The sequence below is a fragment of the Macaca nemestrina genome, chromosome 13 (genome assembly GCF_043159975.1).
Source record: "Macaca nemestrina isolate mMacNem1 chromosome 13, mMacNem.hap1, whole genome shotgun sequence".
NCBI lineage: Eukaryota > Metazoa > Chordata > Mammalia > Primates > Cercopithecidae > Macaca > Macaca nemestrina.
Window position 1 is genome coordinate 113,780,018 of NC_092137.1, and position 22,510 is coordinate 113,802,527.

The window sequence follows — 22,510 nt, forward strand, 5'->3', positions numbered from 1 at the left end:
TTAAAGAGGTAGTTGATTAAAATAGGGTCATGAGAGTGGGCTACAGTTCAATATGACTGGTGTCCTTATAAGAAGAGGAGGTTAGGACATGGATATGCACAGCAGGGCAAGCGCATGAAGATACAGGGAGAAGGTGGCTGTCTGCAAGCCAAGGAGAGAAGCCTCCAGAGAAACCCACCCTACTGACACTTTGATGATGGACTTCCATTCTTCAGAATTGTGAGGAAATAATTTTCTGCTGCTTAAACCACTCAGTCTGTGGTGCTTTGTTAGGGTAGCCCAAGCCAACTAAGACACTCACCAAAATGTAGTATAAGTAGTTTAGGAAGTGTGTAAATCAGTGCACAGCTTACATGAATAAATCAGAGTAGACCAAGTATGGACCAGAGGCAACTCAGGCCAAAGCAGAAGTCTAGAAATCTATTTTAAGAAATCTCAAAATCTTTACAAAGTTTGAGGAGAGATTTGGACACTCACAGGAATATTAGGTCAACGTTACCCAGATCCAGCTGACCACAGGCCTTAGCTGTACTTAATCACCTAGGGGAGTCAGTTTCATCTTGGCAAGTGCTTATTTAGATTAGGTGTTGGCAAACTAAGGCCTGGGTGCCTCATCCTGCTCACTGCCTTTTGTAAATAAAATGTTGCTGGCACACAGCCCTGCCCATTTGTTTACATATCATCTATGCTGCTTTCTTGCTGTAATGGCAGAGCTGAATAATTGCGACAGAGGCCATATGGCTTGCAAAATCTAAAACAGTTACTAAACGTAACAGAAAAAGTTTGAAAGTTTGAAATGAAGTGAATATTACAATAAAGTGCTCCTTCCTTTCAAGCACATGATGAGTTTGCTGATGTTCGGGCACCTGGAGTTCAGGGTAGTGTTATATACTTACAATGAAACTGTGAGAGTAGTGGGGGTAACCCCAAGGGTCAGTGGCCTGGGGAAATCAGAAGAGATGTACTTGGGAAGCTTATGTTGGATTTGACAATGAAAAAGCATCAAGTCATGCTAATGGAGATGAAAGGCTGAGTAAAAGGCAGGGGAGGGGGAGGTCTGAGAACCCGGAAGGAAGGGAGGCATATTTATCAGAGGGTTCAAACAGGAAGAACCCAAGGTGCAGGAGGCATCCTGGAGAGAATGGTTTTGTTCTAGAGGTGGAAGTACTTTGTGACCCAGGTGTCAGCTGGAATGAAGTTTTCCAGGCCCTGGCTATCTAGATGGGCTTGGCTCAAAACTTTGTGGAAGTGTAACCTTCTCTCCCACCCAAGATTTCTACAAATGCTGGACTTTCATCCTTTCCGTTGTCTCTGCCTCCAGGTTCCTCATTTTGGTGAGACTGCCTCTAGTACAGACACATCAATCTACATGTTACACTTAACCCCTTCCATGAATTTTGTGCACACACAAACACAAACACACATGCACACACACACTCTTACACATACTCATAGAAAGTATTCAGGAGCACAAAATATTTTACTATCAGTTTCTGAGGTTTGTGGGAGCATGAGAAAGTAGTTTATGTTGTAGCAATATAAATCACCTTAAATTAAGTTTTGCGTTTTTTTTTTTATCCTTAAATCTCCTTTGGCTACTTCACCACTGGGAAATTTCTTGTGGCTGTATTTCACCACATAAAGTCTCCAGCCTCAGACCTTCTCACTCTCCAACACTATCTTCTCTTCCCATTTCTTTCTTCTGTTTAATCTATCTGTATCTCAAAAGAGAAGCAAGAAGAAATTCCTCCCCATGTTTTATACAGACCCATTTAACCAGCCTCTTTGGGTCTCTAAAATTTCACTGCTGTGCCGGGTGCAGTGGCTCATGTCTGTAATTGTAGCACTTTGGGAGGTGGGGGCATGAAGATCACCTGAGCCCAGGAGTTCAAGACCAGTCTGGGCAACATAGTGAGACCCCTGTCTCTACAAAAAAATTTAAAAAATTAACTGGGTGTTACGGCGCTTGCTGGTAAACTGAGCTACTCAAGGAGGGTGAGGTGTGAGGGTTGGTTGAGGCTGGGAGGTTGTGGCTGTAGTGAGCCATGAATGCACCAGTATACTCCAGCGTGGGCAGTTGAGCCAGATCTTGCTTAAAACAAAAACAAAAACAACCAACCAAACAAAAAAACAAGTCTTACTGATGTCTTCTTGGTGCCAATAATACTGTTGAGAAGCCTGATGTCTTTTGGTCTATTGTATATAATTTGCTTTTTCTCTCTGAAAGTTTTAGGAATTTTAAGTCATTATGAATTTTTTTCAAGTGCTTTCTCCTCTCTGTTTGTTTTCCCCTCTTCTTTTGGCACTCCTATTACCTGGATGTCGACTTATTATTATTTCCGATGCTCTCTGGGAAGATTCGTTGACCTGCTCTTCTGCTCATGAAATCTTCCTTCTGTGGAATCCATTCTGATGTGCGTACCATCAACCCAAGTTCTTTATTTCATTAATTACAGTTTGTAATCAGTATTTCTACTTGGTTTCTTTCCTTCTTTTTTTTAGAGACTGGGTCTCTCTCTGTTTCCCAGGCTGGAGTGCAGTGGTGTGATCATAGCTCACGGTAGCCTCAGATCCCTGGACTCAAGCAATCCTCCTTCTTCAGCCTCCTGAGTAGCTGCAACTACAGGCACTGCCACTGTGACTGGCTAACTTTTTAAATCTTTTGCAGAGATGAGGTCTTCCTATGTTGCCCAGGCTTGTCTCAAACTCTTGGCCTCAAGCAAGCCTCACACTTCAGCACCCAAAATGTTGGGATTACAAGTGTGAGCCACCTTACCCAGCTGGTTTTTTAAATATGTATATACTTGCAGAGTATTAAGTAGAACATAGTAAACTATATCCAAGAATAAAGGAAACATGAAAGACTTCAGAGAGAAGAGTTCAAAGACCTGAGGTTGAAAGCGTTCACAGGATAGATAATCAAATCTTACATTTAAATACAGTATAGTAAAATTGAAGAAACTCAAAGACAAAGGAAAAATTTATTTACCAGTTCTACTCTATTTCTTTTAAATGTTCACGATCTGTATATTCATTTGGGAGAGTTGTTCAGTGTACTTTCTTTGCTTTACTCTCAAAAGAGTGTAAATAATCTACAGATAGTAGCCATTGTAGACCTGTTCTTTATTTAATGGTAGTCTCTTGGGTAGTTTGTGAAAGTGGTACTCTCTGGGTGGTTTGTGATGTTGGCATTGTTTTGAGTTAGATATTCTTTATCATGTCCAGGAGGTAGAAGCTTGTTTTTGGTTTTATAAGACTTTTTATTTTTCATTATAATTAGATGTTAATTTTAAACATATATTTTCTAAAGCAAAGAAAGCCTGCATATTGTAAATTAATACTGTTTGAAAGTACGATTGGTACTCATTGCTTACGATGAAAAACTTTTAACCTATACTCTCCAGTTTATTAGTAAATATATGTCTTAAATTCTCTTATAATAAAAGACCAAGCCTCTTAGTCTGTCACTTCCCTTTAAGCCTAATTGAAATTTGATAGTTCTCATGTTTATTTGTTAAAAGTAATGAAAATAAAAATCTCTAGTAAGCCTCAGTCTAATGCAACGTTTTAAACAACCCGTTTAGGCTTTCTGCCTGTCTGCCCTTATTCTTCCTGATTCTGTTTTTTTCTTGCTGTTTTCTAGCAATGCTGCAGTCTTACATGCCTACCTCTCTACCTTTAGCCTGTGCTATGCTATGGCCCCTATCTTTTGTTGGATGGCAATGGGCTCAAAGTTGGAGTTCTTTCAAGTGCTTGTAGCTTGCCAGTTTTGTGCCCAGGAAAGGGCCTCTGTGACTTTGGATGTCTGTTTGTTGAGTACAGAGTTCAATGTGTACACATTAGTTCAATTCTATTAATTATATCATTTAGGTGTTTTAAAAAATTCTTTACATAGATTTTGGAATATGGAATATATATTTAGTCTCTGCTTCATATCTTTTAACCCCTGTTTAATGTTTTCTCTTCTTTATGCCTCTGTACTCCATTCTATACCATTTATAAAAATACATACAAATGTAAAATACATATAACTCACTGAGCTTCTTTAAGATGACCATTTGGAATTCTTTGTCAGGCAGTTTATAACTCTCTATTTCTTTAGGTTTGGTTTCTTGTGCTTTATTTTGTTCCTTTGGTGGTGTCATATTTCCCTGATGGTTTGTGATCCTTGTGGCCATGCATTGGTATCTGCACATTTGAAGAAGCAGACACTTATCCTAGTCTTTACATACTGGCTTAGGCAGGGAAAGCCCTTCATCAGAGATTCACATAGGCTGTTTACTGTGATCCATCAGCAGGCTTGCCACTGGAGTCCTTGGACAGGCTGGCCCAGTGTCAGGGTCAGCAGGTGTGTGGACAGGACATGGCATCTGGCTCTGTAGGGTTGAGCCTGGAGCCTGGGTCCACTGGGGTGGGCTTTGAACTTGGGTCTGATGGGATGTGTCTGGATAAGAGGGCTATATGGCTAGGTGTCAGATCTAAGACTATCAGGACAGGCCTGGAGCCCATATCTGCAGGGACTAGCCTGATTTTGGGGTCCGTGGGCCAGCCTAGTGCTGGGGTAGGCCTTAGTCCTTGGTTTGTGGAGGACAGTCTACAGCCTGGATCTACAAGTATGTTATTGGAGCTTTGGTCCATGAGGACTGGCCTGGTGCTGGGGTCTATTGGAATGGGCTTGGACTCTGGACCCAGGACCCATTGGAACCTCGGACTAGCCTGGTGTTGGGGCAAGTATGAAGTCTAGGTCTGCAGGGGCTGGTTTGGATTTGGGTCCACAGGTATTAGACTGGTGCCTAGAGTTAAGGGGGCTGACCTGGAGCCTGGGGCAATTAACAACAATTACTGTTCCAGATTAACACATAATTGACAACAATCATTATTATTCCAGATGAAGTTTAGAATCAATTGAATTCCTTCAAAATTCCTTTGACGTTCTCATTGAAAAAACACCACGTTTATCTATTGCTTTTGGGAGATCAACTTCTTTATGCTATTTGAGCCTTCCTATCTAGGAAGATAGTATTTTCCTCATTTATTTGGGGCCTCATTTTATGCTTGTTTGTACATTTGCATAGTTTTCTTTGTACCTTTACATACCATTTTCTGGTTGATTTTTTTTTTTTTTTTGAGACGGAGTCTTGCTCGCCCAGGCTGGAGTGCAATGGCATGATCTCCACTTACTGTAACCTCCGCCTCCTGGTGTAGGTTAATCAAATGATTCTCCTGCCTCAGCTTCCTAAGTAGCTGGGATTACAGGCATGCACCACCATGCCCGGTTAATTTTTTTTATTTTTAGTAGAGACAGGATTTCACCATGTTGGCCAGGCTGGTCTCGAACTCTTGACCTCAGGTGATCCGCCTGCCTCAGCCTCCCAAAGTGTTGGGATTACAGGCATAAGCCACCGTGCCTGGCAGTTGAATTTTTTTAGTTGCCATTTTTGTGAATGAGGTTTTATTTTTTATTTCATTTCTAACTAGTTATGAGTAGTTGGAAAGAAAAAATACTAATGTGTAAATATTTATGGAGTTTTAAAAGTGATCACTCTTGCATTTTTGCAGTTTCAATCATATCTTAGGTAAATGCTGTCTTTTCTTCAATTTTTTTTCCTCATTTATTTGTTATATTTACTCCATTCTATAGACTGTACAAAGTAGTACTTAATAATACAAATAGTAAGCATACTTATCTTGTTCCTGGTTTTAGTCAGAATGCTTTTAAACGTTGTGAATTTAACACAAAGTTTACTACTAATTTCTGATAAATAGTGTTTAAAATGTTTAAGAAATATTCTTTTATTTTTATTTTACCAAACATTTTTATAATGGAAAAAGAATTCTATTAAGTATTTTATATCTATTGAAAAAACTCAATCACCACCAGCCATTTGGCTTTTAGTTTTGATTTATCAATGTAACATACTACGTTTCCAGTTTTTGAATGCTGAAGCACCTTGTTAATGCAAGAAGGCATCCGATTTAGTTATTTTATACCATTTGAAAATATACTGCTTCATTGTGTATGCTAGTTTTTTAAAGAATTTTGGCTATTTATTATTATTCGTTAGTTATTTATTCTTAGAAATTTGGTCATTTTGTATCACAGGACATAAACAAGTAACTAAAACAAGGCTCCAGTAAAGATGAAATATATTATCCTGCATAAGCAAAAAGTCCCAAAGTGCAATTCCAGAGAAGCTGTGAAGAAGTTGAAACTATGTTCTTTTGCTTAAATGTGACTGGTCCTTTTTGCCAGAAAATTCAAAAACTATTTTTTTATTTCTTTTTAGGTTCAGTGATTTCCACTAGGATATGTCTGTGTGTTGATAATCTCCTTTTAGTTTTTTGAGGGATATTGTATAACTCTTAAACCTGTAGATTTCATTGACTTTTTAAAAAGTGTTTAAAGTTTTTCTTGAATTATATTCTTTGATTTCTTTCCTTTTTTTTTTTTTTTTTTTTTGAGGTAGAATCTCACTCTGTCACCCAGGCTGGAGTGCAGTGGCATGATCTTGGCTCACTGAAACCTCTGTCTCCTCGGTTCAAGTGATTCTCCTGTCTCTACCTCCTGAGTAGCTGGGACTACAGGCATGGGTACCACGATTGGCTAATTTTTGTATTTTTAGTGGAGATGGGGTTTCACCATGTTGACCAGGTTGTTCTTGAACTCCTGACCTCAAGTGATCCACCTCCCTCAGCCTCCCAAAGTGCTGGGATTACAGGTGTGAGCCACGATGCCCGGCCTTTCCCCCATTTTTTTTCAGTAACATGAAATCTATCATTTTTATCTGATTATTTTATCTCCTTGTTAATTTCCATCTCATTTTACTCCCCTTCTACAGTCTTATTGTCTATTCTCTGTATTTGAAGCAGTGTTTAATCTCCTTAGTGCTGCTTTCAATTTTGTTTTCATTTATTTTCCCTCCACTTAATTTCTGACAACTGCCAGCTCATACTGTCTCTTCTTCTTGAACTTGTATTACTTTTCTTTGCCTTTTCATATTATGATAAAAATGCAATTTTTATTATATAATCACTAATTTAAAAATGTTTAGTTACAGTTTTCGTCTGCTCTGCAGCAACATTTTTCTGCTTCATGGTTCTTCATCTCCTGCTTAATTTTCCCATCCATTCCATGTTTATTTGCTAATTTCAGATAGATTCTTATGTTATTCTTTCCTCATCTAGGACATAGCATGTACCTCCATATAATTTATATCACATTCCCTTTGGACTTCTGTTCTCCTTTAAATAAGATGAGCTCTTCCTGGACCAGTTATCTATAGGAGGTACACGGCAGGGAGCAGGCAGGGTCATGCTCCAGGTTGGCAAGAATTCCTGCAACAGAGAGGCTTGTGCAGACAGTGATATAATGGGCTCTAGAGACTCAGAAGGAGGAGGCGACAGGGGAGCCAGGGATAGAAAACAACACATTAGGTGCAATGTGCACTACTCAGGTGATGGGTGCACTAAAATCTCAGAACTTACCACTATATAATTCATTTTTGTAACCAAAAACCCATATATAGCTTTTTTCAATGCCGAAAGTTATTGAAATAAAAATGAAAATAAAAAACAAAAAGCACCAACAAAAAACAGAGAGCTTTGTGTGGTGTTCTCTTATATGTGACCTCTCCCTGGACAATGAACATAAATACTGCAGCTGGTTCACAGGGCTGAGCCTCCTTCCTTCCCTCCCACTTCGTTAGGGCACATCCTGCTGCACTTGTTGTCTGCCTGTGTGATGGTCTATCCAGCATCACCCTTCCTGCTTCTGGAAGCTTCCCATCAATCCACGTCCAGGGAAATTCCATCAACCAGCCCTCAGGCACTATGAACTTTGCCCTTCAGGGTGTGTTTCTTCCTTCTGAGAATGGTGATTTTCATATTAGAGTCCACTTGGGAAAACAGAACTCCACCAGTTATTTTAGCACAGCAAATTTAATATAATAAATTGATTAAACAGATTTTGGGGCAAAGCAAAAGTAAAAAGTGATCACCAAGTTAACCCAGAGATAGTAACTGCAGGAGGCAGCTAATACTTCTAGTACTGAAGGAACAAAGAGGAAAGCTTCGGGTTATTATAATCTGCATTCTCTTGTTCAAAGCAGGTCATGAGGCATCCCAGATTTAAATGGTGGGGAAATGAGAAAAGCTACAAATAATTTGTGCCTACTTCTAGTAACTGGCCATGATGCTTTGAACAGGGCATAAGCCAGGAACAGGAAATAGGGGATTGGCAATCACCATGTCAGTCTATAAGAGAGAGCATTAACATCACTTCTTTGACCACCTACACCCATGCAGAGTAAGAATGTTCGGAGAATGAGACACTGCTGCTTTGGAGCAGAGGAGTGAGACTAGAAAGATGGGCAATTAAGGCCATTTATATCTTTTCTCTTTGTCAACAATATGAAATAAATCGGTCTTTTAAATTTCCTTTTATAAGTACCATATTCTAGGACTGTTTAACTTGGCTTCGGGGGAACTGAAATAGGCTTTCTGTAAATAACCCAACCTGTTACTGAGGCCAGTTTGCAGTAGTGAACACAATGAAGTTCAAGTTCAACTGCAGATACTGTGTACAGACACTGCATACAGATGCTGCATAATACTCCATGTTTATCTGACACTCAATGTGGGTAGGGGAGATGTGTGTGTATGATGATTATTGTCTCCCATCCAGGTTCTTTTCGTGAAGTTATTGCACTTAAGAGTTGTTTTTTTGTTTGTTTGTTTGTTTGTTTGTTTTGAGATGGAGTCTCGCTCTGTCACCCAGGCTGGAGTGTAGTTACGCCGTTCTCCTGCCTCAGCCTCCCGAGTAGCTGAGGTGCCTGCCACCTCGCCTGGCTAGTTTTTTGTATTTTTTTTGTATTTTTTAGTAGAGATGGGGTTTCACCGTGTTAGCCAGGATGGTCTCAATCTCCTGACCTTGTGATCCGCCCATCTCGACCTCCCAAAGTGCTGGGATTACAGGCTTGAGCCACCGCGCCCAGCCCACACTTAAGAGTTTAAGAAGATATTTGAGATGTTCTTGACTTTGCAGCAAGCAACTCTTTGAAAAGACAAGTTCAAAATGTACTGAAATAAACTCAAGCTAATTTTCATGGGTACAAGTGAAGGTTCAATGCAAAACAATAAGTATGACAAAGATTTCGGGGCAAAATTGAAATTAGCCTAACTAGGACTGTTCATGTTGAAATGTTTTCAAAGTTTCAATGCATAAACATGTCAGCTGAAAATGATACATTTCTACCCATATTTATCCACCCACTCAGATGGAAGAGAAAGTATATTTTTATAACTTTAAAACATCAGTTATTTTTCTCAGGCAAATGCATCGGTGGGATTTTCAAGGCATTTTCCAATGTTACACCTGCATACTGGGGAATGGAATGAGCCTCTTTGTGTTTCAGGAAGGGGGAAAGCACCAATCACTGAATACCTCTTGGCTTTTGCACAATTACGCTATTTAGTATGATATATATTTAAATTATAGATGCAAGCCAGCATTTAGGTGTGTAGCTAATATATATTCCTAACATTACTGCTGAAATAGCAATATAATGTGATATAAGTTGGTGATGGAAACTTGACCCATCCAGTTTAGATTTCGATAATTTGCTGAGTATTGTCTGTGTCTGTATATCTGAGTATAGGACAGAATTGTGCAAATTCTTGAGAACTATATAACAAGGACACTTGCTGTTTTGGCCACAACATAGTAACATTTCATAATGATCTCAGAAGGGACCTGTTCAAATATCCACAATCTTACCAGCTGAGTTGAGAAAGTATTTGAACATCTCCTCTTGCTGGCCACTGTTCCTGGGGCTTCTTTTGAGCTTTCTCAATATTCTTCAGACAGAACAGAATGCATTCAATGCTGCAGACTTCTGAATTACCTTTATCCATTTCTTTTAAGTAACATCATATTCTTGAGATGCACAATACTCATTTTTCCCAGGAATATTTTTGTGTATAGTAAACATAAAGCTACGTATTTGTGGGCCTTTTTTTGTAAGGTATCAAGGTGCAAAGGAAAAAAACATGGGCATTGCTGTCAGATGACAACAGTTTGGTAACGGCCACTGTTTAGTTCCAAACCTCTGTGAACCTATCTCTGTGTGTATAGGACAATAGTCCCAACTATGCAAGTGGTTGGTAATAATTAGTGATAAGGTATGTACATTTCTTAGCAGATAGTAGGTGTGTTATAGATCATAGATATTGTTATAACTATACTTTGCACTATTAGAACATGATTGTGTTTATATCTGTAGTTTATCTCTTAGTTATGTACTTTACATTTTTCTTTTACTATTAAAACATTTAGTTTATACATTCTACCAGTTTCCATGTTCCATAATGCACACTCGTATTCTTGATCATGGCTTCACCAGCAGCACTTACCTCAACTGGAGACATACATGGGCTCACTGGGGACTGAGCTCTGAGCTGTCTGCTCTCTATATGGTGTCATGGGGAAAGCATTGCCTTCAGAGGCTGGAGGCTGCTACTTTGCTTTGGGAAACTATCAACTCCAGCTGATAGTTTTTACCCTGAGTAGTCCATGTGGTTATATTTGATGAAATATGACCATTTTTAAAATGTTATTATTTTTAAAACTATCTTAAATTATTTTTAATACTTTATATATTATTTTAAATTATTCTGTTTCTATGAGTTTGACTATAATTTTTGAAAAAGTTATAATAAGTATTGCTGAGAATGTGGAGAAATCAGAATCTTTGTGCACTGCTGAGAATGTAAAACAATGCCACTGATAGGGTTTGGCTGTGTCCCCACCCAAATTTCAACTTGAATTGTATCTCCCAGAATTCCCATGTGTTGTGGGAGGGACCCAGGGGGAGGTAATTGAATCATGAGGACTGGTCTTTCTCATGCTATTCTCAGGATAGTGAATTAAGTCTCATGATATCTGATGGGTTTATCAGGGGTTTCTGCTTTTGCTTCTTGCCCATTTTCTTTTGCCGCTGCCATGTAAGAAGTGCCTTTCACCTACCACCATGATTCTGAGGCCTCCCCAGCCATGTGGAACTGTAAGTCCAATTAAACCTCTTTTTTTCCCCAGTCTCGGGTGTGTATTCTTCCCCTTCCCAGGTATGTATCAGCAGCGTGAAAATAGATTAATATAGCCACTACTGTGGAAATGTTACTGTTTTAGATCTCATTCAAGTGGAATCATACTGTGTCCTTCTGTGGCTAGCTTATTTCACTTAGGATAATGTCCCCAAGATTCATCCATGTTGTAGTAAATGGTATGATTTTCGTTTATTTTTTTTTTTTTAAGGTTGAATAGTATTACATTGTTATGGACTGAATTTTTATTCTCCCAACCCCCTGCAAAATTCATATGTTGAACTGTAATCCCTAATGTGATGGTATTAGAAGGTAGGGCCTTTGGGAGGTGGTTAGGTCATGAGGATGGAGCACTCAGAAATGGGGATTAGTACCCTTATAAGAAGAGGCCAGAGAGCTTCCTCTCCCTCTGTCTCCTGCAACAAGAATATGGCCATCTACAACCAGAAAGTGGGGCCTCAGTAAACACCGAATCTGCCAGTACCTTGATCTTAGACTTCCCAGCCTCCGTAACAACGAGAAATAAATGTTTGTTATTTAAACCACTCAGTCCATGTTAATTTCTTACAGCAGCTTGAACCAAAACATCCATTACATATATGTGGATCTATTACATCCATTTAACACACACACACACACACACACACACACACACAAGCATACCTCAAAGATATTGCAAATTTAGTTCCAGACCACCACAGTAAAGCAAATATCACAATAAAGCAAGTCACACAAATGTTTTGGTTTCTCAGTGCATATAAAAGTTTACCCTACACTGTCATCTTTTAAGTATGCAATAGCATTATATCTAAAAAAAAGTACATACCTTAATTTTAAAATATTTTATTGATAAAAAATGCTAAAGGTCATCTGAGTCTTCAGCGACTAGTAATCTTTATGCTAATGGAGAGCCATGCCTTGATGTTGACAGCTGCTGACAGATCGGGATGGTGGCCACTGAAGGCTGAGTTGACTATGACAATTTCTTAAAATAACACAACAACGAAGTTTGTGATTGACTCGTCCTTTCACAAAGAGTTTTCTGTAGCATGTGATGATTTTTGATAGCATTTTACCCACAATAGAATTTGTTTCAAAATTGCAGTCAGTTCTCTCAAACTCTGTCACTGCTTTCTCAACTAAGTTAATGTGATATTCTATATCCTTTGTTGTCGTTTCAACACTGTTCATAGCCTCTTCTCCAGGAGTAGATTCCATTTAAATAAATCATTTTCTTTACTCATCCATAACAAGCAACTCCTCATCCATTCAAGTTTTACCATGAGATTGCAGTAATTCAGTCACAGCTTCAGGCTCCACTTCCACTTCCAGTTCTCTTGCTGTTTTAACTACATCTGCAGTTACTTCTTCCACTGAAATCTTCATCCCTAAAAGATATTCAAGATGGTCGAAATCAGCTTTTCCCAAACTCCTGTTAATGTTGCTATTTTGACCTTCTCTCATGAATCACAAATGTTCTTTTTTTAAAAAAACTTTTAAGTTCAGGGGTACTGTGCAGGTTTGTTACATAGATAAACTTGTGTCATGGGGATATGTTGCACAGATTATCTCATCAGCCAGGTATTAAGCCTAGTACCCATTAGGCTATTACCCATTAAGCCTAGTACCCATTTTTCCTGATCCTCTCCGTCCTTACACCCTAATGGCATTTGAATGATGAATTCTTTCCAGAAGGTTTTAAATTTACTTTGCCCAGACCCATCAGAGTAATCACTATCTATGGCTGGTATAGCCTTATGAAATGGATTTCTTAAAAATCAAAATTATTCCTTGATCCATGGGCTGCAGAATGGACTCTGTGTTAGCAGGCATGGAAACAACATTAATCTCCTTGTACATCTCCATTAGAACTTTTGGGGGACCAGGTACATTGTCAATGAGGTGGACTGTCAATATCTTGAAAATAATCTTTTTTTTTTTTCTTCTGAGCAGTAGGTCTCGACAGTGAGCTCAAAATATTCCGTAAACCATGCTGTAAAGAGATGTGCTGTCATCCAGGTTTTGTTGTTCCACTTACAGAGCATAGGCAGAGTAGATTTAGCATAATTCTTAAGGGCCCTAGGATTTTTAGAATGGTAAATGAGATGGCTTCAACTTAAAGGCAATTAGCCCCTAACAAGAGAATCAGTCTATCTTTTGAAGCTTTGAAGCCAGGCATTGACCTTTTTTCTCTGTCTGTGAAAATCCTAGATGACATCTTCTTCCAATATAAGGCTGTTTTGTGTAACCACCTTCATCAGTGATCTTAGCTAGATCTTCTGGATAACTTCTTGCAGCTTCTACATCAGCACTTGCTGCTTTACCTTGCATTTTTATGGAGATGGCTTCTTTCCTTAACCCTCATGAACCAACAGCTGCTAGCTTTAAAGTTCCCCTATGCAGCTTCTTCCCCTCTCTCAGCCTTCATACAGTTGAAAAGGCTTCAGCTTTGGCTTAAGGAAATCGTACGTCTGATTTGATCTATCCAGATCACTAAGACTTTCTCCAGATCAGCAATAAGTCTGTTTGCTTTCTTATCATTCCTGGGATCACTGGAGCAGCACTTTTAACTTTCTTCAAGAAGTTTTCCTTTGCATTCACAACTTGGCGAGCTATTTGGTACAAAATGCCAAGCTCTTGGCTTATATTGACTTTCAACATGCCTTCCTCACTAAGCTTAATCATTTGTAGCTTTTGATTTAAAGTGAGAGATGTGCGACTCTTCCTTTCACTTAAACACTTAGAGGTCATTGTAGGGTTATGAATTGACCTAATTTCAATCTTGTTGTGTCTCAGAGAATTGCGAGGCCCAAGGAGAGGGAGAGAGATGAGGGAACAGCCTATTGTTGAAACAGTCAGAAAACATACAATATTTATCAATTGAGTTTGCCATCTTATATGGTGAGACTCATGGCACTCCAAAACAATTACAATAGTAACACTGATCACAAATCACTATAACAGACATAATAATAATAAAAAAGTTTGAAATATTGTAAGAAATACCTACTACATGTGATACAGATTCAAGAAGTGGTCATATGCCTTTGGAATATGATGCCCATAGACTTGTTAGATTCAGGGTTGCCACATTTTGAATTTGCAAAAACAAACAAACAAACAAACAAAAAATGCAGTGTCTTTGAAGCACAATAAAACATGGTATTTTCTTTATTCATCCAATGATGAACAATTAAATTGTTTCCATATCTTGGCTATTGTGAATAATTCTGCAATGAACATGAGAGTTCAGATATCTCTTCAACATACTAATTTTACTTTACTTTTTATATACCCAGAAATGGGGTTGCTGGATCATCTAGTAGTTTTCTTTTTAACTTTTTAGAACCCCCCATACTGTTCTCCACAGCAGTGGCATTGTTTTACACTCCCAACAGTGCACAAGGATTCCAATTTCTCCACATTCTCACCAATACTTATTATAATTTTTTAAAATTATAGTGAAACTCATAGAAACAGAGAATAGAATGCTGGTTGCAGAGGCTGGTGGAGGAGGATGTGGGAAGTTGTTCACCAAGTATAAGTTTGCAAGATGAATAATAATAATTTCTAGAGATCTACTGTTCAACATAGTACCTATTCCTTTTTTTGTTTGTTTGTTAGTTTTTTGGACAGAGTCTTGCTCTGTTGACCAGGTTGGAGTGCAGTGGCACGATCTCAGCTCACAGCAACCTCTGCCCCCTGGGTTCAAGCAATTCTTCTGCCTCAGCCTCCCTAGTAGCTGGGATTACAGGTGCCCGCCACCATACCTGGCTAATTTTTGTATTTTTAGTTGAGACAGGGTTTTTCCACGTTGGCAGGCTGGTCTCGAACTCCTGACCTCACGTGATCTGCCTACCTCAGCCTCCCAAAGTGCTGGGATTACAAGTGTGAGCCACCGCACCTAGCCAGTACTTATTCTTAACAATATTGTATTGTGCACCTACAAATTTAAGAGAGCAGATCTCATGTTAAGTGTTTTTACCACCGTAAAAAGTTATTACATTAATTAATTTTAAATTATTTAAAAATGTTATTAGAACATTTGTCGAAAACCCATGGAATGTGCAACACCAGGAGTGAACCTTTATGTAAATTATGAGCTTTGGGTGTTAATGATATGTCAATGTAGCCCCAGGACTACCGGGTCCCAGGCTCTGGGCACTCCTCTACTTCTTTATCTTCGAGTGCTCACAGCATAGTCATGGAACCTCTCATTTCAAACCGCACTCACCCCCTTGATAATTTCATGCACTGTTACAGCTTCAAATTCCAAATTTAAATCTTCAGTCATGATTACCCCTCTGAACTACAGACTAGGAAATCTTATTACCTGCAAGCCCCCCATCCCCACTTGGGTGCCTAGTAGACCTGACTACACAAAGTGAGCTGATGATCTGTAGCCCCCTCTCCCATCCCTGCTGAACCCTCATTCTTCCTCCTGTCAGTAATGGCAACTCTGCCTTTCCAGTGCACAGACCAAAGTGTGGAGTCATCTTTGACTCCCTCTCCCTTGTCTCACACCCCACATCCAGCCCATCAAGAATTCCTGTTGAGTCTGTCTTAAAAGTAGATCTGGAATCCACTCCTTTCTCATCACCTCCACTGCTCACCAATCTGGTTTAAGCCACTCTTGTCTCTCATCTGGACGGTTGCCATCACCTCCTAAGTGACTGCTCTGCTTCTGTTCTTGCTGTCTCAAGATGTTGGTCGGAACATATTATTCTTCTACTCAAAACCCACCTCACACAGAGTGAAAGAAAAGTCTTTACAATCATCTACAAAGGCCCTACGAGATCAACCTACCCATCTCCCCAAAACTGCGCTTACCCTCCAACCTCATCTCCTACCAGGACTGCCTTACTCACTCTGCTCCAGCCATGCTCGTTTTTTGTTGTTGTTGTTATTGTTCTGTTTCTGAAATATGTCAGACATGCTTCTCTGCAGGGCTTTTGCTCTCTCCTCTCCCTCTTTCTGAGTTCCCCTTACCACAGATATTCACATCTGGCCTCAGATATTCATGCGGCCAGTTTATTCCCTCAAGAATGTGTTCAAGGCCGGGCAAGGTGGCTCACGTCTGTAATCCCAGCACTTTGGGAGGCCGAGGCAGACAGATCACGAGGTCAAGAGTTTGAGATCAGCCTGGTCAACATGGTGAAACCCCGTCTCTGCTAAAAATACAAAAATTACCCAGGCATGGTGGCGCATGCTTGTAGTCCCAGCTACTTGAGAGGCTGAGACAGGAGGATGACTTGAACCCGGGAGGCAGAGGTTGCAGTGAGCTGAGATCGTGCCACTGCACTCCAGCAAGGGCAACAGAGTGAGACTCCATCTAAACAAACAAACAAACAAAAAACAACAAAAAAAAGAATGTGTTAGAATGTTCCCTTCTCAATGAGGCTTTCCTGGATCACATTATTTATTTAATTGGCAGCCTCCAGGGTTTATCCTCCTTCATCATTTCACTTTTCTTCAAAGTATTGATGCCTTCTTGGAGTATAGTTATTCATTGTATTTATTGTCTCTCTCCCCCAGCTAGAAGGTAGGGCGTGAAACTTGTGAGTGTACGTGATTTTCACCCCTGCAGCTGTATCCCCCAGTGCCTAGAACACATGGTAGGCACTCCACCGATACAAGAATGGATGGATTAGTGAATGAAACATACATTCCCTCTGAAGTGAGAGTTCTTCCTCATGCAAATGAGGAATAAGTATTTAACTGCTCTTGAAGACCTTTCCAATGCTAAGAAAAAAAAAAATTAAGCCAGAATCTCTAAAAGGATTATTGTTGTAAATATAGCCAACGTATTATGCTGCAGCTTGAAATGTAAAATAAACACTATTTTAACAGAAAGAAAGCTATTTACTTGCACTAAACTCTTGCTTACCTAGGTGCCGAAGGGTAACTGAAGGGGCACATGCCTTCTGTAGAAGCTGAAAGGCAAGAGAAGTCTTATTTTTGAGTCAATGGCTTGATTATGTCAATTTGTCATATTTCTACTTTTATTACTCACTGAATGAAAAATGAGCTGAAATATTTAGCTTTGCAATTCCTTGCACTGAGGAAGTTTTAAAATTTAGTAAGAAATGTGTCTTGATTTTTTAAAGCTCTCCATATATATAGAGTTGAATTCAGATTGGAAGGAATTTCAGTGATGCTATTAAGAATTGGTAAGCAATGTGATCTGGTGGAAAGGAATTTTTGTTTGCTTTTTTTCGGGTTTTTCCCCTTCTACCTTTGCCAATTATTTGCGGTGAAATTTCAAGGAACTCTCATTACTTTTCTGTTTTCAGGTTGAGAAATATGAAGAAGAAAAATTACTACCCTTTTACAAGAATATTGTCATGTTTTATAAACTAATGTCAGTTAAGGTAAAAGTACTTTAAAATCTGAGGAAGAATTCACAATGTATTTATTTTTATTTTTTAGAAACAGGGTCTCGTTCTGTCACCTAGCTCACAGCAGCCTTGAACTCCTGAGCTCAAGGAATCCTCCTGCCTCATCTTCCCAAGTAGCTAGGACTATAGGCACGCGCAACCACACCCAACTCATTTTTTTTTTACTTTTTGTAGAGACTGGATCTCGCTGTGTTGCCCAGGCTAGTCTTGAACTCCTAGCCTCTGGAAATCCTTCTGCCTTAGCCAACCAAAGAGCTGGAATTACAGGTATGAGCCACCGTGCTTAGACATTTTCATAGTTTAAGTTTAAGGTGGTATTATACATTCACCAGGTGAATGGAAAGGTACTTTTTGAGTCTAATAACATGAACACAATGATCAAAGACTTCTGCTGGGAATGTCTCCACCATATGCCACCCTTGTCCACAGGGAGGCCTGAATCCATCTCCAAATCTGTACAGTTTACAAAATTTTTTACAAAAATGCAAGGTATTATATTATTATTTTTTTCTTATAGTCAGACAAGTTTAATGAAAAGTTTTGAAAATATGGAGAGCCTCAGTTTGCTTTTTTCACATACTTCTTATAATGTCTGAACTGTTCATCTACTATAGCAACCATTCTTTTGACTAAATGCACTTTCTCTTTTTTTTTTTTAATTATTTACTTTAAATTCTGGGATACATGTGCTGAACGTGCAGGTTCGTTACATAAGTATACATGTGCCATGGTGGTTTGCTGCACCTGTCAACCCATCATCTAGGTTTTAAACCCTACTTGCATTAGGTATTTGTTCTAATGCTTTCCCTCCCCTTTCACCCCACCCCCACCCCCTCCCTGTGTCCATGTGTTCTCATTGTTCAACTCCCACTTATGAGTGAGAACATGCAGTGTTTGGTTTTCTGTTCCTGTGTTGGTTTGCTGAGGATGATGGTTTCCAGCTTCATCCATGTCCCTGCAAAGGACATGAACTCATTCTTCTTTAAGGCTGCATAGTATTCCATGGTATATATGTGCCACATTTTATTTATCCAGTCTATCATTGATGGGCATTTTGGTTGGTTTCAAATCTTTGCTATTGTAAATAGTGCTACAATAAACATATGTGTACATATGTCTTTATAGTAGAATATTATATCATTATAATATTATATTATTAAATTAAATTATTTTCTACTTTAGAAGAACTCCTTGATAGACAATGGACCTCAACATTTATGCAACACTTTATGTTATATTAATATCTTTCATGCTTGAGAGAATCAAGAGCAATAATGACTGTGTTGGCCCAAATTTTGGGAAAGCATTTTTTTTTTTTTTTGAGACGGAGTCTCACTCTGTCGCCCAGGCTGGAGTGCAGTGGCGCAATCTCCACTCACTGCAAGCTCCGCCTCCCAGGTTCACGCCATTCTCCTGCCTCAGCCTCCCGTGTAGCTGGGACTACAGGTGCCCACCACCACACCCGGCTAATTTTTGTATTTTCAGTAGAGACGGGGTTTCACCATGTTAGCCAGGATGGTCTCGATCTCCTGACCATGATCCGCCTGTCTCGACCTCCCAAAGTGCTGGGATTACAGGCGTGAGCCACTGCGCCCGGCAGCATTTTAAACTGTAAGTAATTTGCACAGATGTGAGATGCTATCATAATACAATTCTGTGAAGCAGGCATGACATATTCCCATATCTTACACAAGGATATTGAGGGTTCACAAGGTTGAGATGTGTGTGAAGTCACATAGCTGGCAAGTGGAATAGTGGAGATTCTAAATCAGGCCTCTTGATCCCTCCCCCATTCTCTTCCCATTACTCATGAAAGGTGGTTCAGGTGTCAGGAGTGGGGCATATTTACAGTACTATTTTTTATTTTTATTTTTTGAGATGGCGTCTCACTTTGTTGCCCAGCCTGGAGTGCAGTGGCATGATCTCAGCTCACTGCAATCTCCGCCTCCTGGGTTCAAGCAATTCTCCTGCCTCAGCCTCCTGAGTAGCTGGGATTACAGGCTTGTGCCATCATGCCCAGTTAATTTTTGTGTTTTTAGTAGAGACAGGGTTTTACCATGTTGGCCAGGCTGGTCTCAACTCCTGACCTCAGGTAATCTGCCCACTTTGGCCTCCCAAAGCGCTGGGATTACAGGAGTGAGCCACCATGCCCGGCCTTACAGTACTATTTATATTGATAAAATATTATCCTGTTTTTTCTATCAGAATTTTAAATATTTCAAAAAGAAAATCTGAAAAAAATTAACATGTACTATTTGGTGTTCTTGAAAAACCATCTTTTCATGCCCTTCAAGAGAAATGAACATAGATCTTATACAGATGCACAAATTCCAATGGAAATGTTTTAAAATAACTTGTGTTATTAGAAAGTATGATTATACTCTAAGATCTCTGAAACCATGTATCTTCAAATCCCCCATTATCTGGTAAATAATAGGCACTCAATAGATGTTTTTGAATGTACAAATGAGTAAGCGCAAGCATTTCTGTATTCATTATTTGCGTAAATGTATCTTTTCCATGTGCTAGCCTATATTGTTCGTTATCTTTGCTTGAGTGCCTATCTGGCCTTCTTAACTAGATTTTCATTTTTGAGGCCAGGAACACTGTCCTGTTCTTGGTATTTCCGTCCTTGGGGAGCATTGTGCACACAGCATGTTTATAGTGAACATTGACTCGAAATGGAAAGAGAGATGAGTATCTGCCTCTGACCCCTCATAGGCACTTCCTCGGATGCTCCCAGCCTCCCCGCTACCTTTAGGACTCTTTGCAGCTTGTTTTCTCTCACAGCAGCCATGTCCACCAGCTCAGATGGGGCTCCACCAGCAGCCCCAACATTGCAGACTTCCCAGGGGTGGACTTTGTGCTACCTTCCCGGTGTTGATCCCCTCCTGCCTCCGAGGCCTGGGAGGTGGAAGGACCCACGTGGTACCAAAGTCCAGTGCAGGTGGTTAACATTCTTGGGCCAAACCTTCATAGACAGGAGCTAGGAGCTGTGCATGCATTCTTCTCCTTCCCTCCCCTTCCCAGTTGGAGACTGTAGTTCATGGGATTTTCAGAAGATGCTTCTGTGAGATGAAGCAGTCCATTCTGACAGCATCCTCTCAGATCAGCTCTCCATCTTCCTTTCTTCGTGCTCTCTTTCCATCCTCTTACTTCCCTAGGACTATACTCCCTAATAAAGTGGCTACTCAAACGCTTTGATCTCGGTCTCTGCTTTCTAGGGAACCCTGGCCAGGACACTATTTTGAGCAGTGCTGACAGTGGTTCCCTTTGGTTTGTGGGGTAAGGGAGTGGAAGGCAGCTTGTGATGGATTTCTGGGGGATTGACTCCTGGCAGCCTTCTCTCCTCCTTCTGGAAACTGGTCCCCTCTCACAAGCCCATCTCAGGGGCTTCTGCTTTCTTCTATGGTCCCACCTCTCAGGCCCCTGCAAAATGAGTCATGCACCTAATTTGAGCTGTTGACTCTTAATCCTGCTCCCACCCCCATGGCACTTGATTGGTCTAGGGTTGGCCCAAGCCAAGTCCTTCCTGTTATTTTATTTTATTTGTTTTATTTAGTTCTGAGGAGAGTAGTCCCTTTCTCCCGTGGCAGAAGCATGAGATGTAAAATCAGGGAGCGTGTTTCATGAAGTAGAGGAAGCTGGTCAGTAGTAAGAACTAAGGAAGGCAACACACAGAGGAAAAGGAAATGAGAGGCAGAGGAAACATGAAAGGTATTGACTGGTACAAATCCCAGTTGTCCTTTGTGCTGATGAAGGCATAGTCCCTAGGCCAAACATTGGTGATTGTCCCACTCCCTATTTTGTTTGCTACTAGATTCCATATTTTGTTTAGGGCAGAAATGAGCCGTTATGACAATCCTGCTTTCCTTTGGCAGGCACACAGTTTCCCAGAGTCATATGACCCTGTTCTATCCAATAGAAAATGTCCTGGAAAGCTCTCCTTTCATGATAAGATTGACATAAGAGGAGAGTTACCTGGTGCTGCTTCTTTCCCTGTCTAAAACATGGATGAGATGGCTGGAGCCACAGCAGCCACCCTGCAACAGAAGGCCACCAGCATGAAGGTGTGTCTTAGCAAGGCTGGGCTATGATAACAAGGTTCCAGAGCCTGGGTGGCTTATAAAATACAGAAATTTATTTCTCACAGTTCTAGAAGCTGGAAGCCTGAGATCAGAGTGCCAGAATGCCTGGGTTCTGGTGAGGGCCCACTTCTGGATTCCACACTGCTGACTTCTCATTTTATTCTCACATGGCAGAAGCAGGGTGACAGAACTCTTGGGGGTATCTTTTACAAGACCACTAATCTCATTCACAAGGGCTCCACCCCCTCATGACCTGATTACCTCCCAGAGGTCCCACCTCCTATACCATCATCTTGGGGGTTAGGATTTCAACATAGGAATTTTGGGGGTACAGAAACATTCAGCCCATAATAGAGTGAAAAGCCAGTACTCTAAGGATGTTGGACTAGAAAGAAGAAATAACCATGATCTTTCATGATGTGGTCGAGCTGTGGGAACCAACCCTGAGATAACTTAATATTCAAACTTCTGATTAAGCAGGCAACATGTAGTTTTAATTAGGTGTTCTTTCTTCCTGGCAGTTGAATCTGTCTTAACAGAATATAATAGAGTAGAAATAACCTAGAATTTGTCATCTGGCTGTTAGAGATGTGGAAGTTGTTCTGGGTCCCAAGACACACTGAAGAGAGTTGGGAGAAAGGTCCGGAAACAGCATGGTAGGCTGGGATCTGGTGGTGGTGTTGGTGGTGATAGTGACGATAGTGAGAGTGATGGTGAGGTGAGGTGGGTGGTGATGGCGATCCTGCTGGTAGTGGTAATGGTGGTGGTGCTAGGAATGACAGTGGTGGTGTGTTTATTATGGCCCAATGGGTCACCAAAGTGATCTGGCTCCATCTTAAAGTGCTGGCTTTAAATGAATGACTGAACATAGGAGCCCAAACTCTGGGTCTCAATATTTTTACAGGTTTTAGAAACGGATAGAAA

General features: G+C 40.2%; 1 long non-coding RNA gene across 1 annotated transcript in view; it reads left to right on the forward strand.

Moving 5' to 3' along the window:
• Positions 1-22,510, forward strand: part of LOC105490159 (uncharacterized) — a 158,470-nt gene that overhangs the window by 31,950 nt on the left and 104,010 nt on the right. Inside the window, exon 2 of the long non-coding RNA XR_011612076.1 lies at positions 17,673-17,765. This is a non-coding gene — a long non-coding RNA (uncharacterized lncRNA). The remainder of the gene's footprint in view (positions 1-17,672; positions 17,766-22,510) is intronic.